The 18,668-nt window shown below is 47.9% G+C and overlaps 1 long non-coding RNA gene across 1 annotated transcript in view; it reads left to right on the top strand.

Moving 5' to 3' along the window:
• Nucleotides 1-7,941: 7,941 nt before the first annotated feature.
• LOC142581985 (uncharacterized) overlaps nt 7,942-18,668 on the top strand; it is a 41,549-nt gene continuing 30,822 nt past the window's right edge. Inside the window, exon 1 of the long non-coding RNA XR_012828342.1 lies at nt 7,942-8,457. This is a non-coding gene — a long non-coding RNA (uncharacterized LOC142581985). The remainder of the gene's footprint in view (nt 8,458-18,668) is intronic.

Below are 18,668 nucleotides of genomic sequence, written 5' to 3'. Positions count from 1 at the left end.
AGCCTACGCTCCAACATCCAGTCACGATGATAATGAAGTAGATCAGTTTTATGCAGATATTGCCTTAGTAATGAGAAAAGTGCAAATCCAGTACACTGTACTAATGGGTGACTGCAATGCAAAGTGGGGGAAAAAGCAGGCAGGTGAATAAGCAGTCTGTAAGCAATCCTGTTCCTTTGGTTGGCTAAAGTCCAGTGTCGACCTTATTTCATTGCAAATTAGCTTGGTGAATATTTTATATAATACTGGGAGTAAGCTAATAGGAATATAATTTTTCAGTTCTTTAACGTCTCCGTTTTTGCGGATTACACTCTAAAAAAACAGTTGCACCCTTTGGGGTGTATATTTACCACACAACATTAATCGTCATCTGTCTTGCCTGCATTTTGTTTCTTTAACGCTGCGAGCCCGGTACTTCCAAGTCACGAACTGCATGCGCGTTATCAGCGGGACAGAGCTTTCTCGGCAGGAAAGAAATGAGTGCTGCGTTTTCAAAAAGGGAAATGCGGGCAAGACAGATGACGATTAATTTTGTGCGGTAAATATACACCCTAAAAGGTATAAACTTTTCTTTAGAGTGTAGTATAATGTTTGCATTCTTCATGTTTTCAGGGACCCTTGTAGTCAATAGACACAGAGCCACCAGTTTTCCGAGCATTATATATTTTCCATCTTTGATTAAATCGACTCTTATTCCATCTTCTCCTGCCAATCTTTTACGTGTGAGTGTCTCTCTCTCTCGAGTCCTTGTCTTTATTTTGAGCTGCGTCCTTTTTCCAATGAATAACTAACAAGCCCAAGCTTCCACGCAGCCTCTAGAGTCTCTGAAGGAGTACGTTTACCTAGGTAAATTAATCCCAGGGAACCCTGATTATGAGAAGCAAATTCATAGAGTGAGTGAGTCAGTCAGTCAAGAACTTTATTGAAGTCCTGAGGAGTTTCAAGCCGTTGGAGATCCCACGCGGGGAACTCCTCCGACCGAAACCGTAGGCGACGCCCAAGTCGGGACGGGAACGTGGCGACGCTCCGCCCGTTCTTGGGCCCTCTGGACGGCCTTGAGTTGGAGTTTGAGGTCCGGGCTTTTGAGGGCTTCTTCCCATTCGGGCTCACTGGAGAGAGGGCCCTTTGGTAGCGCGGTACATTTCCATAGCATGTGCGAGAGTGAGCAGTAAAATTGTGGGCAGTCTGGGCAATTTGCCGGGATTTCTAAGTTGTAGTGGCTTAGTAGGCCTCGTGACGGATACGAGTCCGTTTGTAGCATTCGAAACGCGGCCGCCTGCGCGCGTTCGTGTGTGGCGTGCGGGAGGGGGAATTTGGTTCTGCCTTTTCGATAGTGTGAGATGATTTCTTGGTATGTTAGCAGCGAGTCATTAAATTGAATGTCCAGCAACTCGGAGTCCGGGGGACCGTCGCAGCGGGCAAGTTCTCGCGCACGGTCGGGGGCCGTTTCATTGGGGTGAGTGAGTGAAACAACTTTATTTGGTACATTATAGAGGTAAGCAAACTCCACGTCACTTGGCTAGGCCCAGTCGAGGACCATCAGGTGAAACCTGACGGCCCTTTCGCGAAACCTCTGGACTGCCAGGATCTGAGAGGTGTGATCCTGGGCCCTAATTAACTTCATCATTTCCTCTTGGGTAGAGGCGCAGCCCCACAGGACATGTTCGAAGTCCACATAATCACCACACAGAGGGCAGTCCGGGCTTGGGAACCGTTCGGGGTACATTGTGCACAGCGCCGCGGGGCTCGGGTAAATGCTTGTTTGCAGAAGTTTGAGAGTGGCTGCCTGGGCCCTGCACAGCGAGGAGTGCGGCAAAGGTAGGAGTCTTTTTGCCAGATAATTATATTTGCAGATTTCGTTGTACGAGCAGAGAGGCTCGGGTCGCCCAGGAGAGGACGCGTTACCCAGTGCACGGTCAGTGAAACTTCCTGCAGCCGAGTGCGCCTCCTCATTGGGGTTGATCGAGGCACCCTCAATGGTTCCAAGGTGCGCAGGGAACCAGGCCAAAGAGTGATGTTTCATGTCTTTGGCACTTAGGATGATACGTAGGGCCTGGGGAGCCACCATTCCCATCTGAAAGGCCCTGACAGCGGCCTTGGAATCTGAATAAATCGTGTCATGTACACTGTCCGTCAATGCAGGAGCAATAGCAACCTGCTGTGCAACGCTGGAATTACAAGTGCGGATTACAAGTTTGCAGCTAAGGATTTTAGAATCATAGTCGACGACCGCTGAGGAGAAGGCCTCTTCTTGAACGTACGAAGCAGCATCTACGAAGCATGTTCGGTCCTTGTTCAAGCGGGCACTGGCGAGCAGAGCTTTACCCCTGGCTCGTCTTCGTCCTTCGTTGCAGGGGGGATGCATATTTCGTGTCATCCAGTGTATGTAAATCTTGGATCTTACGTCGCTGGGCTGCTTCACAGCGTCGAGACTGATGGTCGTGGGGTTACGTCCCGGCTTGCCAAGTATGGCTCGGGCCGCTGGGGTACCGGAGAGTCTGACAAACTGGGAAAATTCTTGGGCTTCAATGCTTTCTTCGAACGTGTTGTGAATGCCCAAATTGAGGAGGTCTTTTGGGTGCGTTCGGATGGGAAGGCCGAGGGCAAGCTTGAAGACTTTCCTGATTAGGGCATTGATCTTGTTGCGCTCTGATACGAGCCCGTTGCGTGTAGCTCCTGAATAAGCGAGGTGGCATAGCACGAAGGCGTGGATAATCCGGATCAATTTGTCTTTCCTGATTCCGTGGTACCTGTTGGCAATTCTTCGGATCAGGCCGAGGGCGCTTTCGGTCTTGGCACAAATGCGTTTGAGGGCGGCTCCATTGGCCCCGTTCGACTCGAAAAACATTGCTAGGACCCTGATAGTGTTTACCCGCGGTACTCGGGAGTCCTTACTGGTGAATAATGTAATGTGGCTCTCTGTTGCTGGCTTCCAGGACCGGTGTGAGCCATCTCTGGGACTCTTCTTGTAGAGCAAGAGCTCGGATTTAGCGGGCGAGCACCTTAGCCCGGTGGGGATAAGATACCGCTCCGTCACATCGATGGCCTCTTGCAAAGCAACCTCGACCTGACCCTCACATCCGCTAGAGCACCGGATAATGATGTCATCCGCGTAGATCGTGTGGTTAATGTTCGGCATCTTGTTCAAGGCCCTCGACAGGTGGATCAGGGAGATGTTGAACAGCGTCGGGGAAATCACCGCCTCTTGACGTGTTCCCTTTGGCCCAAGGTGTATTTCGTGGGTCAAAAACTCGTCAATCTTGAGTCTTTATCGTCTTTCAGCGTAAGATCTTCCTCCGTTGCCGCGTCCCATATGTCTCTACCCTTTTTCGTATTGGTACAATAGCCCCTACGCCTGATGCTGGTCATTAAAATTCCCCATGACGACTAGAGGCTCACAGCCGGCCAAATGCACGGTCTTATTGAGAATACCACCAGGCCTGGCCCTGTGAACGCTGGGTCTGCAGTAAACATTGAGTATGAAGATACTGTTTCTTCTTAAGCGCTGCTTAGGGGGGTCGACAAGGAGTTCGGCCATGAAGTACTCGATCCCATTGTCCGCGGGACCAAGGTCTCGCTGAAGGCACGTGAACTTTTTACTGACCAAGGTAGCGACCCCCCTTGCTACTTCAGTGGAAGCCACCGTCAGGAAACCGGGAATCTTGAAGGGTGATTATGTGATCGTTTCTTGCAAGGCGATTACTTGGGGTTTGTCTTTTACGCTTTTTAGGTATTGTCGCAGGGCCGGCCGTTTGCTGACGAACCCTGCGCAATTCCACTGCCACATTGTTATGACGTTAGTTCAGTTATCCATATTTGGGCTTGGGGATGGATTGCGAAAGTGCCGCATTCAGAATTGCACCCTCCGTCGGTGAGGCAATGACGCTGTGCAACTTTGGGACTTGTGCTGTAGATGTGCTTGGCAAAGATCCGTGGCTGGTCCTCTCCAGCTAAAGTATTCTAGCGCTGAGGACGACCAGGCCCAGCTGAGGGTGCGCGATCATTTCTGGTACGTGAGAGAGACCTGTCTGTATGTTGGAGATGGCGTTCTTGAGATTAGATAGGAGTTCTACCATCTTGTCTCCCCTTGAGCCATCCAGGGCACGAAGCTTCACTGCAACCGTCTTGAGAGGGGCCTCCACTGTGCCCATGGCCGAAGAGCGTGCGGCAGGCTGAGAAGCTGGCTGTGTGAGCGCCAATCTTCGTATTTCCGCCATCTCGGCGGCTAGCCGACTGATTTCCTGCTTGCAGAGAGCGTTTTCTTTCCTAAGGCTATCATTGGCACGCCTAAGCTCTTCGAGCTCGTTCGTGAGACGCGGGACGTGCGAGTCTTGAGAGTTGGACGCCTGCGTTTGGTTGCCACGGGCTCTATCGGCCCACGTTAGAGAGGACTTGCCTTTACCGCCGTTGGGGGTCTTTAATCGTGACCTGTTGGACGAGCCGCTCCTAGTACGGGACTTGGAGCAGCTTCTTGAGCTGGAGCGCGCTGGTGAAGGCGATGTGAGCCGCGATCTCGAGGTAGAGGGACTTCTGGAGCCCCGTCGGCTTGTAGAGCGGCCTCTCGAGTGCAAGTGTCTTCTGTCCCTAAGGTTGGTGCTGGATGAGGCTTGCGGATCGGAGGATCGAACGATCGACGGCGTGGGGAGCTGTTCTTGCTGCCTGGCACGCTCGAAGCGTCGTCGGCGAACAATGTACGCCATCTTGAATCTATGCTCACACTCTTTACCGGCTGTAAGGTGCGGACCGCCACAGATCTTGCGTTTTGGGATGCATTGATGCTTCTCATCGGGATTTGGCAGGCTGCATCCCCGACAGACGACGTCGCTCGGTGTTGGACAGACATCGGTGCGATGCCCGAGTCTTCCGCATGCGTGGCATACGTCCACTTGCTTTCGATCTAAGGAACATTTCATCAGGAGCGTTCCGTACCTGACAAAATTCGGTACCCGGTGCCCGTCAAAGGCGATGATGATGGTCCCAGTGTGAGCGATTCTCTTGGCTGCTAGTGCAAGAGGGTTGTTCTGGTTAACAATCTTCCCATCCACCGTCACTGGGTCGTCTTGTAACGCCATGCCACGTATGACCCCCTTGCACGTGGAGTGCGGGGCTGTCTCGTACATGCAGAGTCCGTGGATCGTGCCTGAGATTCGGATTTTCTTGATGCGGGCATATCGATCGGCATTCTCCCGTCTGGGAGTGGGTCTTCTTTGAGAAGAACCGGCATTGAGCTTGCCCTAATAATCTTGGTCTTCAGCGCTGCGCCGCTAGACCTGTCGCTATGGGGAGCCAAAGGCGTTGCCATAGCGTTCAGGTTAGCTTCGCGCCATTTGGCGCCAGCTCTTCTAGCACCCGCGGTTTGCCATCCCTGCTCTTGAGTGACTTCCTCAGGGAGAAAATTTTCTCCCTCTACTTGACATTCCATGATGGTAGCGGACGAGTGGCACTGAGCCGCCCCGGAGGCCAAGGCGTGGTCTCCGAAGTGCTCCGAAGTGCTCGTTAGACGTCGCCAACGGATGCACAGGAATGTCCGTAAAATGGTTAAAAGTCACCCAATGTGGCAAAAGGGGTATCCACGTGGTCCTTACAACTTCACGAATAAGATGTGCACCAGTAAACATTGGCACTCGGCGATTAAATACAAGAAAAGCTGGTAAAATGCGGGAACCGAAGAACGCGTCTTGACTCGCCGCCTTCTTCTTCCCCTTTCAGGAAATTCATAGAAGAATAAACGTGTGTTTGATTGCATACGGCAGACATTGCCAGCTTCTGACTGGAAGCTTACCATTATCGCTGAAATGGAAGGTGTAAAATCAGTGCATTTTACCGCTGCTGACATATGGGGCCGACACTTGGAACTGGCGAAGAAGCTTGACAACAAGTTAAGGACCTCGCAAAGATGCGATGGAACGAAGAATGCTACGAATAACGTTAAGAGACAGAAAGAAAGCGGTTATCCGATATTATATTTGTCATTAACTGAAAAAAGTGGAGCTGTGCAGGCCATGTAATGCACAGGCTAGATGAACGCTGGACCATTTGGTTTCCCATCCCTTCTCTTGGTACAAGAGAAGGGAAACGCAGTCGAGGGTGGTAGAAGACTAGGTGGGGCGATGAAATTAGAAAATTTTCGGGCGCATGTTGGAATCGGTTGGCGCAGGACAGAGGTAATTGGAGATAGCAACGAGAGGCATTGGTCCTGCAATGGGTATAAAATAGGCTGCAGCTGCTGCTGCTGCTGATGATGATGATGATGTGTTGCCTTTGTGTTACCACATGTAATGTGATGGGCTAAACATACCTTTGATGTTACCAGATGGCGCTACACTACCGCTTCAGCATTGCCGTCAACTTTTGCAAGACTAAGTCCGCCAGTAGCAAGTAACATTCTTGCATCATCTACAGGTTTAATCTCTGGGCTGTAATTCTTCTTTTTTTCAACGTACACAGGTGTTATGAGCAACGAACACAACACCGGGAACAAAATGGTCTAAAAAAAGCGAAACGCACCAGCAAATTGGTGACTAAGGCCTCCAGATTCCAAGGCTAGTATTGTCAGTTACATTGGAGCTGACTAGACACCACGGATATTTTATAAATCAGACTTCCGTTAACGCGCACTAACTATTTAGGGATGTTTGGCAATACTTCATCGGCAATTGACTTTGGAGCTATCACACTTTGTACACATCATTCAATATTCATGCGGTATCTTTTCGGGCTATATGATAAGCGTCAAACAAGCAGATTTTTGGTAAGGGTGGCCGATTCAGTGTATGTGATTACAACGAAGGCGCCAAATAAAACAACGGACGAAGGTTGTAATCATGTATAACCAACTCGCCCACCAGCACGTGCTCAATGTATGTGCCAAAGTTGCTAGAATGTGAGAACTGCTATGGGAGCCCAAATAATGAAAGGCTTCAGAATGCAGGCTCTATCTGGCGCCCGGCTGCTCCGTCTTGCGCAGTTCAGAGAGAAAGAAACGAAAAACAAGGAAATGGTGGGAGGTTAACCAAACGGAAGTCCGGTTGACTCCCCTACACGAAGGAAAGGGCATTGAAGTGTGCGGCCTACACTGTGCACCTCTAAACACCGGGTTAGTCGATTAGTCCTGGAAAAACCTGAACATTACCACAATTCCTGCACTGTGAAAACGTTTTCTGCAGTGGGCATTTGTTCTTCCAATCCATCTTTTCAGTGACTGTGTCTCAACATTCGCCTGCACCTACGCTAATTGCAGACAGTTGCGAACCGTAAAACTCGGTTCACGGTTATTGAAATGACTGCACACTTCTCTCAGTTTGTGATCAAACAAGTGAACTTACTGTGTTTGTTCATTATAGAAGACGGAAGCAACGTGCTCCTGACTATAGTTGATGCATTCGAAGAATGTAGCGACGTTCCCTTTGCCCCTCTTTCTGTCTGGTCGCTACGTACGGCGCGACGTCGAACTTTGTTCTCACCGAAAGCTATTAACAAAGTGTAAACCTACTGACTCAATAAACACCACTTTCTTTATTGGTGCTAATCAAGTACATTCATTTGGTTCGCGAAAGCGGCGCGCTCGTTTTCTATCCGACATTTGTTTCAATCGAGCACGGCAACAAGAGCACAGACCAGACGCCACCCTCGCCGTCTTTAGTCGTAGCGCTTTGTCCTAGTTGCGCTGACGCGCACGATGCGCGTTCCATCGGTGAACAAGCGGCCACCGGCGCGATGCGCTCGCAAGCGCACTTGATACGCACGTAATGTCGTCCAGCGTCATGGCTCGTCGGACTGACAGCCGTCGCCAGACCCTACATTGCACCTCCTCTCCACCACTTCTTTCTTCTCACACCGTCTTTCTCTCTCTCTCTGCCGATTCCCGCTACATTTCGCTTTCTCCAGGTCGTGCGCTGCCGGTCGACCTTACATTTCTTCATTAACGTCGGGCTACTCGAGTGCGCCGTCCACTTGTCGCAGCTCGCGTGTAAACAAAGGAGCCTCTCAATAAGCGCCGCTTCTTAGAAGTCAGGCGGCGAGGCCTTAGCGCAGAAAGAACTCAGTGTTTGCCAGTTGTTTGGCGAAGAACGCTTCGAGTCAACAGCGTGCAGGTGCCGGGCCTGTAGGCTCTCGAAGGAGGGCCTTTAAACAACCATTCGGTCGCGCCAACGGCGAACACACGCGAGCGACGCGAACAGGTTCGCGGGCCGAAGCAAGGCTCATCGGGCGTGAAGATCGATTTTATTGTTTCCCGGACAGGGTGAAAAGCGCGAAGGCAGAATTGACGCTCCGACGGAAGATGGGCCTAACTAATCGAAGAGAAAGAAAAAAAAGTTCCACTTTGTTCAGAGCGCCTGCGATTTTTCCTTGAACATTTATTTTGTACTCTTGGAACGAGATTGCAGCGGCTGTCTGTCAAGAAAGCCTGTCAATGGTGGATTTCTCTTCCTATCGTGAACTGCTCACACCGAAAACGTAAGTTCGAGAAAAGGCAACGGAAAATATTGCATAGACTTCGTTCTAGTGTGCGAGCTGACGTGATGCGGGAGCTGTCACACAGGGAGTGAAACGTGGCTAGAGAACTGTTTCGAGAGAAATTTTGCGAAATATTGTAATGTAGCACGACACACGTGGATCTGTGGTCTTCAACGTATCGTAGTGTGACAACTTGGAGTGTTCGAATGGACTAAATCTAGAATACGAATCATACAGTGTTTGGTATTGACACGTGTACTTATCTTTATCGGGCGACCACGTTTGGCCGCCTAACAAGTGTTATCGCACAGCGCGGGACGCGCCTGCATGTATCCGAAGTTTCTGGAAAGTTATCGATGCTTCTATCCGGCTATCTGTTGTCGCCGAACCTTGTGTTATCAGATTTCATCGCATGACGCGAATAGTGAGAACTTTGTGGAAGGCACGCGGGTCCCAGCGGTTACTCTGAAACATTCGACGACTGATCTATAAAAGCGGACGCGCTTGACCCGCTGATCAGATTTTCGACGATCGCCGCCTGTGTTCGCCGCTTTCGTTGTGCTTTACGTGTAGCCTGTTTTGTGGGCACAGGTTCGCCCAATAAAAGCTAGTTCTGTCTTTCACAGTACTGCTACTGTGTTCTTTAACGTCACTACCACGTGACAGTATTGATTTGGAGAATTCGCTATTCGAATTCGTCCAATATTCGTTCTATTGAAATGTTATAAGAAAGAGCAGCGGCGGTTGGAGACTACAGGGCGAAAGATCAATGCAAGTTGATGATCTTTCGAGTGATTCTGCTACACGAAAAGCGCGATTGTATTACACACATACGAACCTACCGAGGTATCCCAGTGGCTACATAACGTTTCGTTGTTCAGCTAGAAGGTCGCAGGTTCGATCCCGGCCATGGCGGTCACATTTCGACGGGGTCGAAATGCAAGAATTTTCGTGCACTTCGATTCAGGTGCACGTTAACGAACGCCAGCTGACTCAAATTAATCCGGAGTCATTCAATATGGCGTGCCTGCATAGTGAGATCGTGGTTCTGTCACCGTTAAAACCAATTATTTAAATTAGTTTTCCAGTATCCTACACGAACCAGCTCCTCAGCGAACGCTCAGAGGAGGTCATTTCCATACAACGGTTTCCCGTCGTTAAGGACGCAATAGCAGCCTTAGGTAGCCTACAAGTTTGCTGCCTCAATTTGGGCAAACTAAGGCAGCAAGTGCTTTAGTATTGCAGTTAGCTCCTTCACTACATTTTGTTACGCGCATCTGGCAATGTGTTGTTCGTTTGTTTTATTACTGTCATTATTATACGCGGTGATCATTTTTAAGTTTTACAGAATTCTTAAAAAACAGCTGATTTAGAGTTAACCAAATTGTAGTAGTTGCATTGGTTTATTCAGAAAGGCGGGCATTACTTGCATGAAAAAGGGGAACACATATTCATCGAATTAAGAAAAATTTGCAAAATAACTTCTTAATTAGTTACTGTACGTCACATATGGCAATCTATGAATTGTAGCAGGTGAGGTTGCAAGGAATATCCAATTATAATGAACTTCCAGAATGACACCAGTCTTGACTTATGCACCATCAAACTCATCGTAAAAATGCATTGTTGTTCCACTTAATCTTTTAACCAAAACGGGCTTTTACTCATTGCGGCACGAAAGTAACTGGAATGCCTATGTATTTTGTCCCGCACATTAAAGAATAACACCTCGAAGCTGGCGCCATTCTGGAAGTTCCTTCCAGCTGGACACGCCTTGCTAACTCACCGGCTGCAATTCATAAATTGCAATATGTGCCGCAAAGTAATTACCCAGGAAATCAATTAGTGAATTTTGGATAAATTGTTGAATGTGTAATTTCCATTCCTCTTGGTAATAATGGCCGACGCTTTCAATAATCTAGCTCAAGGACAAGAATTACGCTTACTTGAAACGCCGTAAAACTTTAAAATGAATACCCCATATAGTCTTGACTGAAATTCAGGTTTGCGGAATGAGGCGTATCGAATGACGCGAACGAGCCGTGGGTAGTGACAAGGGCTTCATACTGCCTTTACATTTCGCTGTGTTTGGTTAGAAATTTGAAATATTCGTTGTGCTCCTAAGCCCAACTTCGCCGGTTAGATCACGGCATTGTTGACTGGGTTTCAAAGGGGGCGAAATGGTTAAAAGCTCGCGTTCTTAGACTTTAGGACCACGTTAAAGAACCCCTGCTTGTCAAAATTAATCCGGATTCCTTCACTTTTGCCGAACCTCATAGTGACATCGTTGTTTGGGCATTCAGCACTTCGCTTACTTCTACCTCTTCTTTTGCCTTCTTCCGGGTTCCTCCAAAGTAGCACTTTACAATATATATTCATATTAGATTTTGTATTCGAAGGTCGTTTTTCTACTATAGTCGTCTCGCTTTACATTAGAAAATTTAACTATTTTAATGCCCCTAATGCGAATGATATAGTTATCGCCTTATGTACAGTAAGCTTGACATTCCTAGAAGAGGACGTAAAATGTGGTTAGTTTTATTTTATTTTCTTCTTCGACGTTGCAGAATCTTTTTCCCTTTAAAACGGGAGTGTAACAGTCAACTAGCCTGCTTGAATACATCAGGTATGGCGTGCATGTTATGAATTACGCCAGCATTCATACATCTCCATAATCTTTGTTTTCTTCTTCAAGACTTCTATATTTACCTTGCACCGCTACCTATGCAACTGCTACATGGCGTGCCACCTGGTGCAATAATACGCAAATGCAATGCAAACGCCGCACGTATTGACGCTACGCGGCGCGAATCGCACATTGCAAGGCAAGTGGCACGAGACGATGCCAATGATGATTAGCATCTATTGGCATCCCCTTTCAAACGCGGCGGTCACCTAGAACAGCTTGATCGGGTACACAATGTACATTTTTTCTAGCATTGTTCTAGCGTATATTTTCTAGTATTTTTCTAGCATCTGCTTAAACTCCTTCCTCAAACCTTCTTCAACTGCCTTTTACCGCTACATATGCATTTGCTACATGGCGCTCTACCTGGTGTAATAATACGCTAGTGCAATGCAAAATGTTCACGCATCGACACTACGTAGCGCGCACGTCGCATCTCGTGTGGAATATAGTGTGGAACTATATCGATACTGGAAACAGCAGATCAGGAAGGAAGCGTTTTATGATAACTCAAGAGGCAGTGCCTTACTCTCTGAAGCTAGGTCAGGATGTCTTAGAACGCGGAGCTATAAAAAGAAATTTAACGAAGAAGAAGACACATGTACTGTGTGTGGTGAATCTGTAGAAACAATAGGACACCTCATACAAAAATTTGATGGTATCCTTCCGGATGTTGATGGGGGCACAGTCACGCTTCCCGAGGCACTAGGGTTCAGAGATAACAACAGTCGTGTAAATAAGTATGCGGTGGAAATTAGCAAAAAGCGACTGGAGGATTCGTGGCTCAAAAGCAGAGAGGTAACATAAGGTTAAATGTGTAGGAAGGCTTATTTAAAGAAAATCGCAAATTTTAATAGCTCACAACACAGTTAAACAAAAATAAAAAGCTGACCTTGGTGGCAACTGCCATCACCCCATTTCAAAGGGGACGCTCCTACCTTCCATCCATCCATCCGTGTCTGCTCGCGTGCTATAGGACGCGTTTGTAGGGCATTTTCCCGCTGCAAGCTACAAAGCGATTGTGTGCCTGAGTGGTAGAACAATCTGACTCCCACGCAGCGGCCCTGGGCTCCATTCAGGCAGGAAGTGGGTATTGGTTTTCGCATTCCGAGAGATAGCTGCTACGGGCACCGGACACCGGCAGTGGCGGACACCATCGCCAACCGCAACGGCTACTGGAACGAGCCCATAAAAAGTTACACCGCGAAATGGGAATAGTATTCGCAAAGGATTACGACAATTAACACCTTCATTGGATAGCCTGGCGTTGTGGGGAAGGCGGAATTGACGAAGACCAGCTTCACAACCTAATCTGCAGCGATGTTGTCACCTTCAGAAGAAAAAAGTAAATGTCGCCATTGTGCATGTTTAGCCGAACACTCACCGTCCCGAAATTGTCCCGTCCCGTGCAGCACACGGCGTAAGGCACTTTGGAACGCGCCATTTTAGGGCCAGACAAGTGTGCGGAGACCGTGAGGGAGGAAGTAGGGACTTTACTTAATTTACAACTTTTACAATTTACAATTCCTACTGGCCTGGAGAGCCTGTAGAGTCGGCAGATGTTTTTTTTTCTCTGAAGGCATACATTATTCAGCAAAGATGAACGCAGGCGGAAATGGCTTCTCCGTCACCTTTTCTCCTTACACCCGTGCACAAAAATAAGAATAAATATAAAGCTACGCTACGGTAAAGTTACCAAACTCTCGATTTGAATAGAGAGGCACTTGAAATATGAGTTGGATCTCCTGAAAAGAAGGGCATTATTTAGAAACGTTTTCTTATCAGTGGCCACTCGCTTTCGATTGACGCAATAGTTGGTTCGAAAACTTTCCCATTCTTTTCCGACAGCCAAGAATATGAGGTTCAGATAAATCGATGGAGAAACGTGCGGTTAGGCGATTTCCGTATTCGAAGACGAAAGCAAACAGAAGACTCCATCGCAATCTAAAGCATTAAAACCACAGGAGTGAGATTAGAACGTTAGCCGAGGAGGACCGCTGAAATAAAAACTTGCATAATAGAGTTGCGTACTTTTGACACTGCTGAGTTTAGTTGAGGTGAAACGAACTGCAGGAATAATTTATCGGACGAAAGTTCGCCAGAACCTGCGCCGCGTTGTTGCTTTGTTTCCCTCGCTACTGTCTCATGCGCAAATCGAGCGATGCATCTTGTTTTGCTGCTTCATATTCGTGGAATCAATTCCTGATGCTTTTCCTTCGCGCAGTCTTTTAAGCATAACTAAATAACCAGTACTCTCTCCTTAAAACAACCACTTCAATTTTTCTCTTACACATTACGACAAATTATAATTTACAAGCTATTCTCGCTGCAATGCTCTAAAGTACATGAAGACCACAAGACATGCAACGCTGCACGCAGAGTTACGTTAAATTATGTGAAACGCGAAAAACGTCTTCGAGTTTTCTCTTCGAAGATATATGCGCACATGTTAGGAAACTTTCCAACTGAACAATAAAAGACATGAGACTCATATTAAAAACATGTTGCTAGGTTGGCACAAATTTGTGGGTCCTTGGGTTTAAAGCCTGCTTTTCTTATTTTATAGACAGCCAATGAAGCCATAAATATTTGCGGTATGTGCAACCTATAGCCAATAATAATATGTGCCTAAACCAACTTGAGTTCTCTGGTAAACTCTTTATTTTAGGGGGTAGAATTACTGAGCCCCGAGCGGACAAGAAAGGTCTCTCCTGCACCAGTTTCAAAGTCTGTCTCAAGCAGCGGAATCTATTTGACAAACTAGCTTGGAGAAGGTGCCAGTATTTATACAGGGCCACTAACAAATGGATTGCCTTATTCTGAAACGAAAAAAGTAAATTACCGAAAGAGAACCGGGTTCTAGTCGTCCATCTCACATTGAATGCAATCATTCAAACGGTTTGATTAATGTGGGTCCTGCTCAGATATCTGTGGAATAACCACCGAGACGGACATTGAATACAGCACGGCTAACTGGCAAGTACAACGTCAAGTGATTGTCGTGAAGCTGTCTTATTAGGCGCCTGATAATTAGATGCGAACAAGTTGGGATTTCCCTCAGTGGTAGTTCCACAGAAACGAAAATATATTGTTATATTAGGCAAGTATTCGCATAAACACATGGGCTCTCTTATTTGCCCATTAGTAGATATGAGAATTGGCGGGCCTGAAATAAGTTCAAGCGGAACCGTGAACGACTTAGAATGCGCCGATCCAAAACCAAGTCATCAAGCTAAGTGATCATGCTCCGTGTTTGTTAAGACACGCGGAAAGTTAGTTATCTATTAGAAATTGGCACATTTTTATTACACTTCAGAATTAGCACTTTTATAAAGTAATATGAATGAAGTCGGAGAAACGCTCAATTCAGCAGCACACTGCCATTATTTAGGCCAAAATCGCGTGAGTTCGATACAAGAGATTGACTAAGGTATCCAGACAGAGCGATAATGGGGAGATCTTTTTTTTCTCCTTTTTTCCCAAACGTTACCTCTTCAGACTACCGTTCCTTCACTCTCGATGAGATCGAATTTCACCATGACAATTGTGAATGGCGAAAGACGCCAGCATCTTTAGTAAAAATTAGATTTCATGAGCACAGCCAGTATATTTGACCTCTAAGAGTTGTGTCGAGCATCACAACATATGCTTCAGGAGTACCTTTAACAATGAATAGAGGAGACTAGAATGTGTAAGTCGAGAAAGCCATATGGCACTGATGCAACGACTACGTGTGTTAGACTACACACTTAATAAACAAACACTCGAGTATGACGCTTCAACATCTCTGCCCATGTTAGCATAATGTTGCGTCTAGTTCCTCTTCGTCAATCTCTCCCGTTCTGATGCCGCCAACACATATTAAAGTGTGGCTAACTAATGATGGCTTTCTTGATGATTTAGTCTTCATTCACCTAACCTATCCTTCACACCTATCCTTCACTTCCTCGCTCACCCTGTCTCTTTCTCTCTCTCTCTCTCTCTCTCTCTCTCTCTCTCTCTCTCTCTCATCTTTTATATTCTTTTTTACCATTTCCGGAGCGTAGGGTAGCGAAAAAAGCGCTTTCCTTATTAGCATTCCTGCCTTCTCCTTCTCTTATCTCTCTAACGTGGTTAGACTAGCAGTATGGTACTTTTTCAAAAAAAGAAAAGGCCGTTTCGCTCACAGGCGAACAGCGATCGCAATGTTTGACGTAGCGCTTGGACTTCTCAGACGGTGTTGTAACTCTATGGCGGTACGAGACGTGCACTCCACGGCGCGCGCAAAGCGACTCCTGCTGGGTAGAAGGAACAGCGTCCTGCCAGCTACATACCAGAAGTCACACAGCACAGGTGTGGACGTGTAGCGTGATTACCAAGCGTTTCCACTTGCTTTGTGACTCGGCGTTGCACCCATTCGTGCCTGGAGGTACACAATTACTATCGCAATGAAAGATTAAAAGCGAGACTTCTCGCTTCATAATATTGCACAACCCTAATGCGAAGAGTACCGCAATATGGAGGACGAGAGTAGGCGCTCGTCAGATTCATTCGACGTACCAACTGGACTTGTGATGGAAGCCGACAGGGTGGTAGAGGCATATTGGAGAAATCGTAGCCGTGACTGCGTCGCAGAGCATTTACCGATGATATTTACTATACGTCCAACCGGAAGTCTTATCTGGGACAAACGGTCAGCACAAACCACGGGACAAGTTTCACGGACGTTTTATTACTTTTCTTAAGCAACGCAGAGGGGTAAAGAATACGGCAACAAAGAAAGACATGCTGGGCGTCTAAGAAAAAGTGTGCTGCTCAGAGCAATGACATGTGACACATTGAGTCCGTAACGCTGTACGCCTCACGCAACCTTATATTCGTCGTCCTCTGCTCGACGCGCGTGTTCGCGCATGGACCACAATTTTCTCGAGCGCGATTGCCAGGTTGCGTAGCGAAAAAAAAAATGTAGAATAAAAAAAAAAGAGCAAAAACATAAAGGGTATCTCTGGGCTGAAGCGAAGTAGGGGAAGGATGCAGCTAGGCTCGCGTTGCGCTCCGGTGCTGACCCGAAACGTTGCGAACATGCTCTCCGACCTGCCATTCGATGAGCGCGCAGGTCGCCGGCGTTTCGCTGGCGTGATGTGCTAATCTTCGCGCGCGGGGCTTTGACCACCCCCTTTCCTACCCCCTTCACTATACCCTCCTCTACTCCTTCCGCGCTTCCCTCTCACTAGAGCTCGTCATTCGCGCCGCAGAAACGCCGCGGAAGCCCCCGTCGCTTGTTTTGCGAACAGGCTCGAAGCGTAAACGAACGAGGAAGTTCGACGACGCACGCTTAGTTGCGCAAAGTTTGTTTTCAGTTTGGCACGGCCCCGCGCGCCACTCTTTCGAACGTGCAGGGCAGCGAGAGGGTCGCTCCCATCGGCGGGCCTGCCTAATTGGAGGGCCGCAAGTTGGCATTTAGGCTAGAGAAGCTGGAACAACGTCCGGGGCACCACGGGAGGATGCACCGAGAAGAAACTGTGGCTCTGACGACGGGAAAGGAGAATGAAGAACACCACGCCTTTGCACTACCCGCACGCGCAGCTCGGTCGTTTCGCTGTCACACATTCCCAGCGCCCCCCCTCCCCCCTTCCCACTTCAACTGCTTTTGCCCTAGCCTACACGTCTTTTTTTTTTTTAACACTCACCTTATTTTTTTGCTTCCCTTTGCACACCAAAAGTGGAACCGCGACCGCGATCGCTTTTGTTACCGGCGGAACCAATCGGAGTAACCAGTGGTTATGCGAGACAGCCGTTTCAAAAGTGCGGGATATGAACGCTCACCACGACGTGACGGACGTGGCAGCCGCCGGTCCTCGGCGGTTGTTGACGGTGCACTGCGGTGACTGGGCACCACTTTTTCACACTTAAACAGGTAGAGCTATGCCTTTTTCTTGCTGGCCCCTGCGGGCGCGTATTTTCTGACGCATGAAAGCGAAGCAAAGCCCCTATGTTTCTCTGTTTCTTTCCCCTTATGCATACTGTTGAGTACGTCTCCCGGTCCCGGTAAGCATTCGTGGCCCTGCTTCAGATGGCTGCCGGGCATAGAGGTATCATTTATACTGAATATCACACAGCGTGCTCTCCCTTCCCTTCTCATGCCCTGGCACTTCCGTATTCGCATTTCTTTGTTGCACCGAACAGCCAATGGCTGCCCCGACGCGCCTCCGGATTCGCGTTCCCCTTAAGAAAGTGTTGTTTGTTCTCGTACGTTCTAAACTTGTTTTTGTTTTGTTCATTTGCCAAAGAGGCGCACACGTGTTGTCGAAATCCAGCACAAGGCGAATTACGATGGCAGCCCGCTCTCGTGCAAGCTGGATAGCCTAGCAACAAGCACTGGCTGTGTGGGTGCCTGGCGAATTCAAAGTGTGCATATATTGTCGACGTCCGGGTCAACCTCCTCACTGGGCTCTTCGAGAACTCCGGGCTTACTTTTGAGCTACCTAGCTTTACGGTTAGCGAGGTAAGAATTATCGCATACGTTATGCTTTTATTGCTTTCTTTAGTTCCTCTTGCTCTCACCCCGCTCTACTTATTTGCCAAAAATACATCAGTCTAAGTTTGAGAAAAAAAATTAAACCTGGAAAAAGGAACATTCCACTTTTTATTACTTTTAATCAGGAGAAAGTAGGTCAACGCATTTGTTCTGTAGATACGTTCATGAGCCAAATATGCTTAATTAAGAATACTAGCATAACACCTACCCCGTGACCATGACTTCTCAAGAATCTTGAATAAGGCAATCTGCGACAATAAGAAAATAAGACCCGCTGTGCATAAGCAGAGAAAGCCAAGCTGAATAACTGATTTTGCGAAGGAAACAATATAACTATTTTTACAGCGACAAAGAGGTCTGTTGTGAGACTATCTCGAGCCATGAGCTCTTCAGCTTTTACAGCAAAGCTTGTCATCTCTAGCCCCCGTATAGATTTCCCGTGCGCTTTCCCAGTCAGCGTACCCTTGGCTACTTTGGCCGCACCGGGGACATTGTGCGCGGACAGGAGTGCGAGCAGCCGAGCATTTGGGGGGAGAGGGGAAAGAGTGTGGCGACGGCGCCTGTGCCCGTGGCCTGTGCTCCTGGAATGGCGAAGGGTAGGGGAGAGGGAGAAAGAGTGTGGTGACGGCGCTGTAGCAATGGAGATGGGTAGGTGCGAGAGGGAAGTGTGTAGCGACGCCAACTGTGCTAGTGGCCAGCGCTTCTGTGGTTATAAGGTCACGCTCGTCGGAGGTGCCGGCGAGGCTGCAGCAGCGGTTGCGGCAGACGCATGTGAGGCGCGGTTACCGCGTGGGGGCTTGTGTTGGCGTAGTGTGGTGCCGCATATACATATATATATATATATATATATATATATATATATATATATATATATATATATATATATATATATATATATATATGCAGCCAATCTGTACAGCCTGAAGAACTTCGCTGGTAATCTGTCCCTATATGAATATTGCGACCCCACGAACATTTCTATTGGCCAGCGTGGTGCCAGTAAACTAA

This window comes from Dermacentor variabilis, chromosome 5 (assembly GCF_050947875.1).
Source record: "Dermacentor variabilis isolate Ectoservices chromosome 5, ASM5094787v1, whole genome shotgun sequence".
Lineage (NCBI taxonomy): Eukaryota > Metazoa > Arthropoda > Arachnida > Ixodida > Ixodidae > Dermacentor > Dermacentor variabilis.
This window is presented reverse-complemented; position numbering and strand designations above follow the sequence as displayed.